This window comes from Octodon degus, unplaced genomic scaffold (assembly GCF_000260255.1).
Source record: "Octodon degus isolate 3935 unplaced genomic scaffold, OctDeg1.0 scaffold00170, whole genome shotgun sequence".
In the NCBI taxonomy this organism is placed as follows: domain Eukaryota; kingdom Metazoa; phylum Chordata; class Mammalia; order Rodentia; family Octodontidae; genus Octodon; species Octodon degus.
In genome coordinates this window covers 3866854-3876884 of record NW_004524746.1, presented here as the reverse complement: position 1 = coordinate 3876884, position 10031 = coordinate 3866854, and the positions used below count along the sequence as shown (strand labels likewise).

Below are 10031 nucleotides of genomic sequence, written 5' to 3'. Positions count from 1 at the left end.
TGTGTGTTTGTCTGTTTTGGGGGGTACTGAGGATAGAACCCAGTAGTGCTCTATTATTGGCCTCACTCTGAGCCTTAGGGGCTGGGGCTGTGTTACTAAGTTGCCCAGGTAAGGATTGGACTTGTGATTTTTCTGCCTCAGTCTCCCTCAGTGTTGGGATTAAAGGTGAGCACCGACATCCCTTTTTGATTCTTGGTATACAAAATTGAATATTTAGAACTTAACATTTTTTTTTGTTCCCATAGACCAGTCCCTGCCCCTGGCCCCATAAGCTACAACTCTACATTTAATGTGAACTTCCTTTGTCTTCTTGCAAATTTGTGTTTGGTATGTGGGCATTCAGTGCTAAATAAATGGGATTTTATTATTTATCTTCCTTTGTTTTACTTTTCTAATTCGGTTCTACATTTTGAAATGACATTTGTGTTTCTGTGCATACATGGAATCTTACCCTTGTGACTGTCGCATACTGTGTAGTAATGATGCATCTCGGCACCAGTGGGCCTATACTTTTAATTTTTAACCCACTCAGTTTCCTAGAGACAGAAACCTAGTTGCTTCCAGATCCTTCCTGAAGTAATATTTAGTTACCTGAACTATCATGATCAAAACTATGGTGAATGTTTAAAATATTTTTAAAAAGTAGTACACTCAAAATTACATTGCCACCTATCTCTCTCAACTCCCTCCTGCTTCCAACACACTCCACCATTCTTGCTGCTTTCTGAAGCAGTTGTAGAAATCCTCTTTTGTGTTTTTGTTTGTGCTGTTGCAGCTGCCGTGATGTCCTGAGCTGATTCAAAACATCTACCTTCTGTGGTCATTTTGATTTTAGTTGGGACCAGAAGTTACGTGGTGCGGGATCTGGTGAACAGGTGGACAGAGGCGCAGTATAATATTTTGACAAGGCTGCCTTTCCATTGGGTGGCACTGGGTAGCAGCAGTGCTGAATTTTTAACCCCCCTGTTAATGACACCCACAAAAAGGGACTTCCACACTGCCTTAGAAGGTGGCAAGGGTATTGGGATAGGGTGTTTGAAGCAAGAGGAACTACTCTGAGGAAGATGAATAGTGGTGTATTTTTATTATAAGAAAATTTTAATTTAAATATTCATTTATTTTTATCACCTACCATAAAAATGAAATACCCCTCCTCAAAGCGAAGTGTGTAACATTTTCACCTTTTCTGCATAGAATTTTTTTATTCTAATATATTCTGAACACTGATTTTTTTCTGTCTTGTACCTTATTATTATATCTGGGCTTAAATACTACCCATGTGGACAAGTTCTCTTTTCACATACTTCTTTGCTATCCATTTTTCTTGATTAATTATCTTTGCAGATATTTTGCCTATTTTGTAATTGTGTTGATTTTAAATGAATTTTGAGAGACTTTTATATATTCTAGATATAAGATGTTTTTCAGATGATTGATTGACAAATATTTTTTCTCATCTGTGGCTTGTAATTTATCTTTTAATGGTGCCCATCCAAGATGAGGAATTAATTTTGATAGTGTTATTTCTTCAAATACCTGTGCCTTCAATGCTGATATCTGAGAATGTTTGGCCTAGCCCAAGACCACACCCCCTCTATTTTTCTGTAGAGATATTATGCTTTGACTTTCATATTTTACATCTATTTAAACCTAATTTTTCTATATGGTAAGAGGTGTACATCAGTACACGATTCATAGATAGCCAATATATCTGGGTGTTTTAGCAGATGGAGTTGAAGAGACTATTTTCCACCTAATTCTCCTCCCACATTTGTCAAAAATCAGTTGGCCGCATGCAAGGTTACTTCTGTGTTTTCCTTTGACCAATTTGTCTACCTTGATATCGTCACTACACTGTCTTGATTATCATCATGCATGTGTCTTCTGGTCACATAATGTAAGTCCTCCAATTTGGTTCCTCTTTTTCAAAGACATTATTTTCTGTCCTTTGTATTTCCCCTTTGTACAGATAATTTTTTTAGAGGTCTTCCCTTGACTTTTTTTTTTTTTAATAGCATGGTTCTTTGATAATTCTTTCTTTTGGCTTTCTATTAATGAAAAAGTATTTTACCTTCATTTTGAAAGAAATATTTCCTTTTGTACTTTAAAAATTTTCTTCCAGCTTGTATTCTGTTTTTCCAACAATGGATGTGTTGCCACTTCAATTTGTTCCTCTTGACACGCCTTTTTTCTCTTCTAACTATTTTAAAGATTTTGTTTTCGATGGCATTTGGGACAATTTGATTGTAATGTGCCTTCATTTCATTTTCTTAATAAAAATGTTCTGAACTTTGCTCTGTTATAGTGTCTTAGAAACTGGTTTTGCTCAGGTTTTGCATTTGAATATTACTGGGTAGAACCAAGCAGTACTTAGTCTAAAATTAGTTTCTCCTACATCTGGACCAAGATTCTTCTGGATGTTCTAACAGATAACCTGTGAACTGAGGAGTGGTTTGCTCTGCACGCCCAAGAGTTTCTCTTGCCAGTAAACTGGGGAGACTAATGCTTACCTTGTCTGTTTTTATCTGTAACTGTCAGTTGCTTGTGTTGCCTGAAGTGTAGTATTTTGAGGATGTTTTTATTTATTTTTTTTCAAAATTTTATTGATAAACAGATAGCAATGAGACAGTTTCAAATCAAATCGGAAGTACAGTTTCAACAAATAATACACTGCATATATTCTTCCTAGTGGTTAATTGCTGTACAAGATGCAGACTTAAGATCCTATTTACAAACACCATTAGAACAAATCAATCTATTCATTAAGAGAATACAACTATATATCTATCCTAACCACCTTGAATACACAGATACAAAATGGACATTCATCAGTATATCCCATTTTTTCTAAGTTCCGTTATTGAATATTATAGGTGTGTAAACTCAGCAAAATATTCTAAAAGAGTCCAGTAGCCTAAAATAGCATTGGGTCTTCTGTTTAACTGGCAATTTCAGAAATTATTGACCTGAGTCCCCCATAGCTCAACATAACAACATGGCTTTACTTCCTATATTTCGTCTTCATACTTTTCTACTGGATGGTTAAGACCAAGGTAAAGCAGGACCTGTGCAACAAGAGTTGTAGCTTTTTGGTCTGAGAAGGTCAGTGAAATGCCCTCAGGATTTATCCTGAGATCCTGTACCTCAGATTGTAGAACCTTTGTCAGTGCAGCCATGTGGATGAGTCATGGCCATTGCTTGGCCAATGTGCTCTCTGTGAAAGCCTGAGAGAGTGTCTTCTCCCCATGTGACTCTCCTTAGGCACACTCTACATCATCGATCACTTTCCTGTTTGTCCCCATAATCTTCTTGATCAGAAAATCTGGGACACTACCGAGGTACATGACATTACAGTACAAGTTCTCATATGTCCTGAGTCTTGAGGATGTTTTTAGATAGATCCCCTCCCCTGAACTTCTAGGCATTTCAGGTAGAATAGATCTGTTCTTCTTTCTAAGTGAAAGAAAAGCTTCCCAACTCTAACGTTATTGATGCTTTGGTCCAGACAAGTGGGGGCAGAGGTTTGGAGCATCAGGTATGCCTGCACATTCCGTGAGAGTCATCTGCATCCCTGGCTCCCGCCCACAGATTCCAGTGGAACAGTCATTAGCTCAATCACCACCCCCGCACAAGATCTGACAACCAGCACACTACCAGGTGTTCCAGGGGACAGGATCAAAGTTGGGGAGTTCCTTCCAATCTAGAACCCAGTTGCAGTGATAGTTGTGTATATGCCATTTGATCCTCACTCACTTGCTCCTTCTATGCCTTCTTATCATCATGAGTGCAGGAGTCCCCAGGGAGTGAGCTGAGCTAGTGGCTGTCATCTGCCTTGCATGGCCTGGAAGAAAAAGCGGTTGAGATCAGTAGCCTCGAGGTTCTGATAGCCATGTGACGAATCTCTAACAAAACCTTTCTTCACCAGTTTGTCATCAAGGCAGTGTTGGTCAGGCTGCATGAACCTGGACATATTTATTCTAACAAAAAGCCATATAGTTTTCAACTTTTATCGATAGCTGTCTCATATTCCAGGTTGGTAGTGAAGGTTTTAATCACAGAGTATCCCTCTGATATAGGGAGGGGAAAGGTAGAGAAGGGAAAGAGGGGGCAGAAAGGAAGGAGAGGGAGGAAAAAGCAAAGGAGAGTGTCTAGCTCAGCCAAAAGAGAGTATGACACTGACGAATATTAGAGGCAATCTTTAAACTGTTGAGGTTCCTTACTTATTTTTATTACAATTTACAAAGAACATATTTATTAGTTTTTTACTGTTCCCTATCAAAAGCTCTCAAACTTCGCAGTTTAAAACTATGAACATTTATTACCTGAAGCAGTTTCTAAGGACAGGGCATCCTAGAACGGCTTACCTGGGTGGCAGTAGCTGGTTCAGGGTTTTTTCTTTTCTTTTCTTTTCATTATTTAATCATTCCTTTTCTCCTTTCTTAATCATCTCTTAGAACAACTTTTAATGTCATCAGTAGAATTGAGAAAACAACAAAATTAAATAAGTATATTAAACACGTATATGTGTGTCTCTACCCTATTTAAATGTGCTCTCTCATTTTATGCTGACGTATATCTAGCTGGTAAAGGTAAGTAATGACTTTTTTGCTTAAATATTGTTACAATTTATTCTAAAGATTATGATGATATGGTGCATAGTGAAACCTAGAATATGTGGGCTGCCTTTGGCAGTTATAGAACAAAACTGTCGGGGCCGGGGAGATGGCTCAGTGGAATAACTGCTTCTCTGGCAAGCGCAAGGGCCTGAGTTCAATCCCTGGTTCCGCCAAAAAAAAAGAGAACAAAACTGTCTATTCAACACAACAGAAAAATAGGAACAACCTGTTATAGATGCCACCCATGAAGGCACTAGAACAGTAGTTGTGAAGGAATTGTAATGACATGGAAAAGAAAGGTCAATATATGCTGAGTGAAAAAGTGCTAAATTGGATATGTAGTCTTATTGTCATTATTTAAAAAAAAAAACTATTTAAAACACAGATGTCATCACAAGCTCTTTGGAAAGCTGAAGTAGGAGGATCTTAAGCTTCAGCCCAGCCTAATTGCAGGAGGTAGAGAGTAGGCAGGACCTTTAGATGTATACAGCCCAGTGAGAGAGCCCTGAATTCAATCCCTAGTACTACAAAAACAAACAAAAAGGTAGTTGCATCTAAAATATTCATTTGGTAGATTTAATTAGGTGGACTAGTTGCAATTTATTTCTTCTAATTCCTAAATTATTTTCATACCTTTGTAAAAAAAAAATCTGTGTGTGTGTGTGTGTGTGTGTGTGTGTGTGTGTGTGTATTTCACTGCAGGATATTACTTGGTAGTGCTGCTAGGCCTTTAATTCACTATGTACTCCAGGCTGGTCTCAAACTTGTGATCCTTCTGCCTCAGCCTCTGGAGCGCTTTGATTCCAGGTGTGCACTCACCAGCCTGCTAAGATAGTTTTCTTCCTTAAAGAAGAGAAGTTGGACTCTGCTTCTGCAAGACTGCAGACATTTTTTTCCTCATTTTCATAGTTATATACATAATATAATACAATTGTATATGTTATGTAGTACAGTGTAACACAGTAGTTGACATCCAGTAATAACAATATAAAAACTGAACTAGAAAAATCAGTATAAGGGCAGGCCAGTTAGCTCGGTGAATTAAAGCACCTGCTTAGGCACATGCAAGGGCCAGGGGTTTAATCCCCAGCTGCCATGCTGGCCTCGTCCCCTGGGCATGCTGAGATTAAGACTGGGCGTGGTGGCACACACCTGTAATCCCAGCACTTGGGAGGTTGAAAACAGGAGGATCACTACAAATCTGACCTGTGTAGTGAGACCCTGTACTAAATGCCTTAAAAAATTGAAAAGAAAAACCGTGTGTATTAGGTATTAGGCTAAATATTTTTAAAACTTTAAGAGTTTAAACTTACATTTAAATTTATGAACTTACTTCCCTGATTGTTCTAGTCTGTTAAATATCACACTTTGTAAGAGAAGGGTTAGTCTTACTTTAAATTGAACATAACGTTTCTCATAGATGTTCAATATTGGTTTACTTTCCTAATTTCTATGTCTAGATCATGATGTTTTGATTACAGTGTTCATCTTGTGAGAATATTATGTGATATTATTTACTACTGAAAGCTAGATATGTGAGTCTACCTACCAGATTTAACCAACTGAAAAAGCTAAGACATCATTTGGCTCAATAATTGAGGTCTAGGGGCTGGGGAGATGGCTCAGTAAAATAAACTCTTGCCTGGAAAGCGCAGGGGCCTAAGTTCAATCCCTGGTGCTGAAAAAAAAAAAAAAAAAAAAAAAAAAAAAAAAAAAAAAAAACAAGAGGTCTTAGCAAATTCCTAAATAATGTATCTTTCAACCATTACTTTGTCATCTTTAGCAGGAAACCTGCATGCATAAAATTAGAATATACTAACCAGACTGAACTATATAAAATTTAAGCCACTGAACTCTTCCCTTAGTGGACTATCGCAGTGATAACGAAACAGAAGAAGTGCTTCCTCTTTTAATTCCCTTTTTTTAAAAGAAAAAAAAAATTGAAAACAATACAAAATTGTAAAATCAGGTAATAGGAGATTAACACTAGTTAATACATTGCATATTGCTATCTCCAAAGTAGTTGCTCAGATTGCAGGATATCACTGTGTGCCAATTTTAACTTCCTGTAAATTTTCAGTCTCAGTGAGGGTATAAGGTGAGAAAAATACCTAATCAGATATGCTAATAGCAAGCTCAGCAGAACAATCACTTACATTGCATTTCAAAAGGTCTATTTATAGGTAGTTCACTGGGTGTTTTGCAGAGGGGCCCCACTGAGGCTAGGTGCATCCTCCTCACAGATTTTTTAACATGGGAATCCAAATTCTGGACACCTCAGTGGTCTCAGAATGCGGTTGAATGTACTTTTTTTCTCCTCTGTTGCACCCCTTCTTTTTTTTTCTGCTTTATTTTTAATGTCCAAAAATATCTCAGAATACCAGGAACAGCGCAAATGCTACATAATTAGTATTTGCTGCAAAGAAAGAAATGATTCAGTTATTTTTTTTTTTCATCTTGCTCTCTGAACTCTGCCTTTGGTGCCTCTGCTGGGACTTGGATCCCTGGGCGTGCAGGGTGGTTGTGCTCTGCCTCCTCCGGGCAGCCTCCCCCGCACAGTGCAGCTGACAGGCTCACTCGCGGCACTCCACTTTTATTTTCCACACTAGCTTTTCTCATGTCAGTGTTAACTGTTTAAATTGATATGTCAACCTACTTATCTTTTTTCTTGACTTCCCACTGCTATTATCCTAATGAAAAATTTAAATTTTCAGGTTCCACTTCAGAAAGCCTCTATCCCTTCTTAAATCTCTAGCAAATAAATATCTTTCTCAATTTGGATTTTATTCTATCCACTGTTAGCACATCTGGTGGTGGCACCACCTAAAGACGCTGGAGCATATATATCCAACTGTTACCATAGAAACTCTACTGGCACCCTCAGTTGCCATGTCCCGCATCTGTAGTTAGTCCATAGGTTAATCATCACAATTTATGGCAGTATTGCAGTACATTGTTTAAGCTCATTTCTTGTTGGCTTGTTTTGATAATTTCCTTAGATTATTTTAAAAGACAAGCTAGACTGAAATTTGCCACTATCAGAGAACACTTGAATAGCACCAGGAATAATTTTTCACTTAAACAATAGTTACTGTAATATAGTGTTATAATCAGCAGCAATTGAAGGTGATCCGATATAACCCAGTTCTACAGCCCTAGATTTATTTAGTTCTGCTAATTGATAGAAAGCATGTCTTCTGTATGACTCGGATCAAGCCTCTGTGTCTCTTAAAAGTAAAATGTGAATATGTTATATCCAGAGAAAATGATATGAAAATATGCTTCTATAAGAATAAGAAACTAGATAATGCTTTATAATATTTAATTTATGTTCATGATGCATGATTTCCCATTTTACTGTACTTCATGAAAGAACTTTAGAAGTGAAAGATGGGGAGCAAAAACAGACGAGATTCAGGTCAAAGAACACAAACAGCTGTGCAGCAGGAGCAAGTCTACAGAGCAAATGAGCAGCGAGGGAGCTAGAATTAGGGAAATCGCAATGCCTTAGTTTTATGAGATGAATGGATCTCGGCTGTATCTATAACAGACTATAGAATAATCATTCTATAATTATTTCATAAATATGGTACAGAAGCTCATAGTCCCAGCTGCTCACCTCGTAGCACAAGTGTGAGATGTGCTTAGTGCGCTCCCGACATATCCCACACATCACCTCAAAGTGCACAGAATGGACTTTGTGTTTACCTATTTCTCCATTCCTGCTTTACACTAGTGCTGTTACACATTTTATTTTTCTGTATTATGAACCCTAGTGTATATCACTATTATTTTTGCTTAAAACAAGGCCCAAGAAATGACATCTCACATCCATGTTTGGAAAATAAAGTTTTACTGCAACATAGCCCAAAATAAATAACCAAAAGATTTCTCACAAAGAGAAATAAGAAATTTTGTGTCTGGGTCTTTTTTAATATTAAGTATCTTAAAATATTAAAATATATTTTCATCAAATGTTTTGAATAATGTTTGTCTGACTCAAAGAGAGAAAGATAGCTGGTCTTCACAGCCTTGGTTTTGAAGATGAGGTAATCCCTAAGAACATTCACTTTCACAAAATTACAGGTTATCCTTTTTTAAAAAAAATTTAGTCAGTTTCCTTGCCTGTTTTGTGACCTAAATTGTTGTCACCATTTCTGTAATTATTATCACCATTTCAGCAGATGTTCTATAATTATTTCACATATATGGTACTAAAAGAATTTTTACTAATTTTTATTTTACTTAGAAATGAAGATTCTAAGATAGATTCCTTCAAACACAAATAATCTTCCAATTTTATAACATGCACTTTGCATTTTTCAGTATTTGGCCTCTTAGTTGTTTGACATCATTTCATATTTTATGTTAAATTTCATATTTAAAGATTATCACAGAGAAGGTAGATTAACTCATGTTTCAAGTCAGAAAAAGCAGTTTAGTTTTATGTTCATCCAGTGAATATTAATATATCACACATGATATATTTAATCAGTCAAATTATTATTATATAGAGGAATATACATGTTACTTTCTTCACGGATCATAATCTCATACCATATAGCATCAATAAAGTGTTATTTGTTGCTTCCTTGCTTCATTCACCTTTGATATCTGTCATTGACGTGGGGTATACATTTGGTTTTGTATCCTTTTTCTTAAAATGTGATTCTAAAGACCCTTCAGCTTGAATTATATAGTTCTGCCATCCACAAATATGGCTGCAAGTTGAACTTGACAGGGATCAATATGATCTGGGCTAAATATCTAAATGTGACTGATTATGTTAGCATCATGCCCACGGATCAATATTGGGTTTTATTATGAGCCTGACTCTATAATTGGGTTTAATCAATAAACTTTTGTCTCTTTCCCTTTACAATTTTAGGGCTGTACCATGTAGGTTTTAGAAACTCCACTTAGCTTACATTTAGGACTCTGCTTTTCTTATGGTGACCAGAAAGAGATCTGTCTGTGAATTTTAAGGAACAATGGAGCGTCACCATTACCATTGTGAGAAGAGCCCACTTTCATCTTGATAACTGACTGCTTGCCCGCTATGTGCCGTGTTTCTAACAGAGTTAATGTAGTAACACCCAGCCTCCTTTTGGGGAGTATGTGGCTTTTTCTCTATATGCTTAGTAAATCACATTGAAGACCTTGACAAAACATACCATTAATGAAAGCAATCATAAAAGCTTGCCTTTTGAGAAACCCGCAGGGTCTCCAGGCGTTGAAAAACGCAATCTGTAAAGAACAATAAATTTGGGCCTTTGATTGAAGTGCCATTTGGGGCGTTGTGCTTTGTCTGCATATTTGCACAAACAGGATGCTCCCTTTCTCATGTCTCTCAAACTTGAAGCTTGAGAGCATTCATTGCCATTTCTACATTAAAGTTGGTCCCATTAAAAGCTC

General features: G+C 37.0%; 1 protein-coding gene across 1 annotated transcript in view; it reads left to right on the top strand.

Annotated features, from left to right (window-relative positions):
* Positions 1-10031, top strand: part of Cadps2 (calcium dependent secretion activator 2) — a 575996-nt gene that overhangs the window by 405216 nt on the left and 160749 nt on the right. The window lies entirely within an intron of this gene.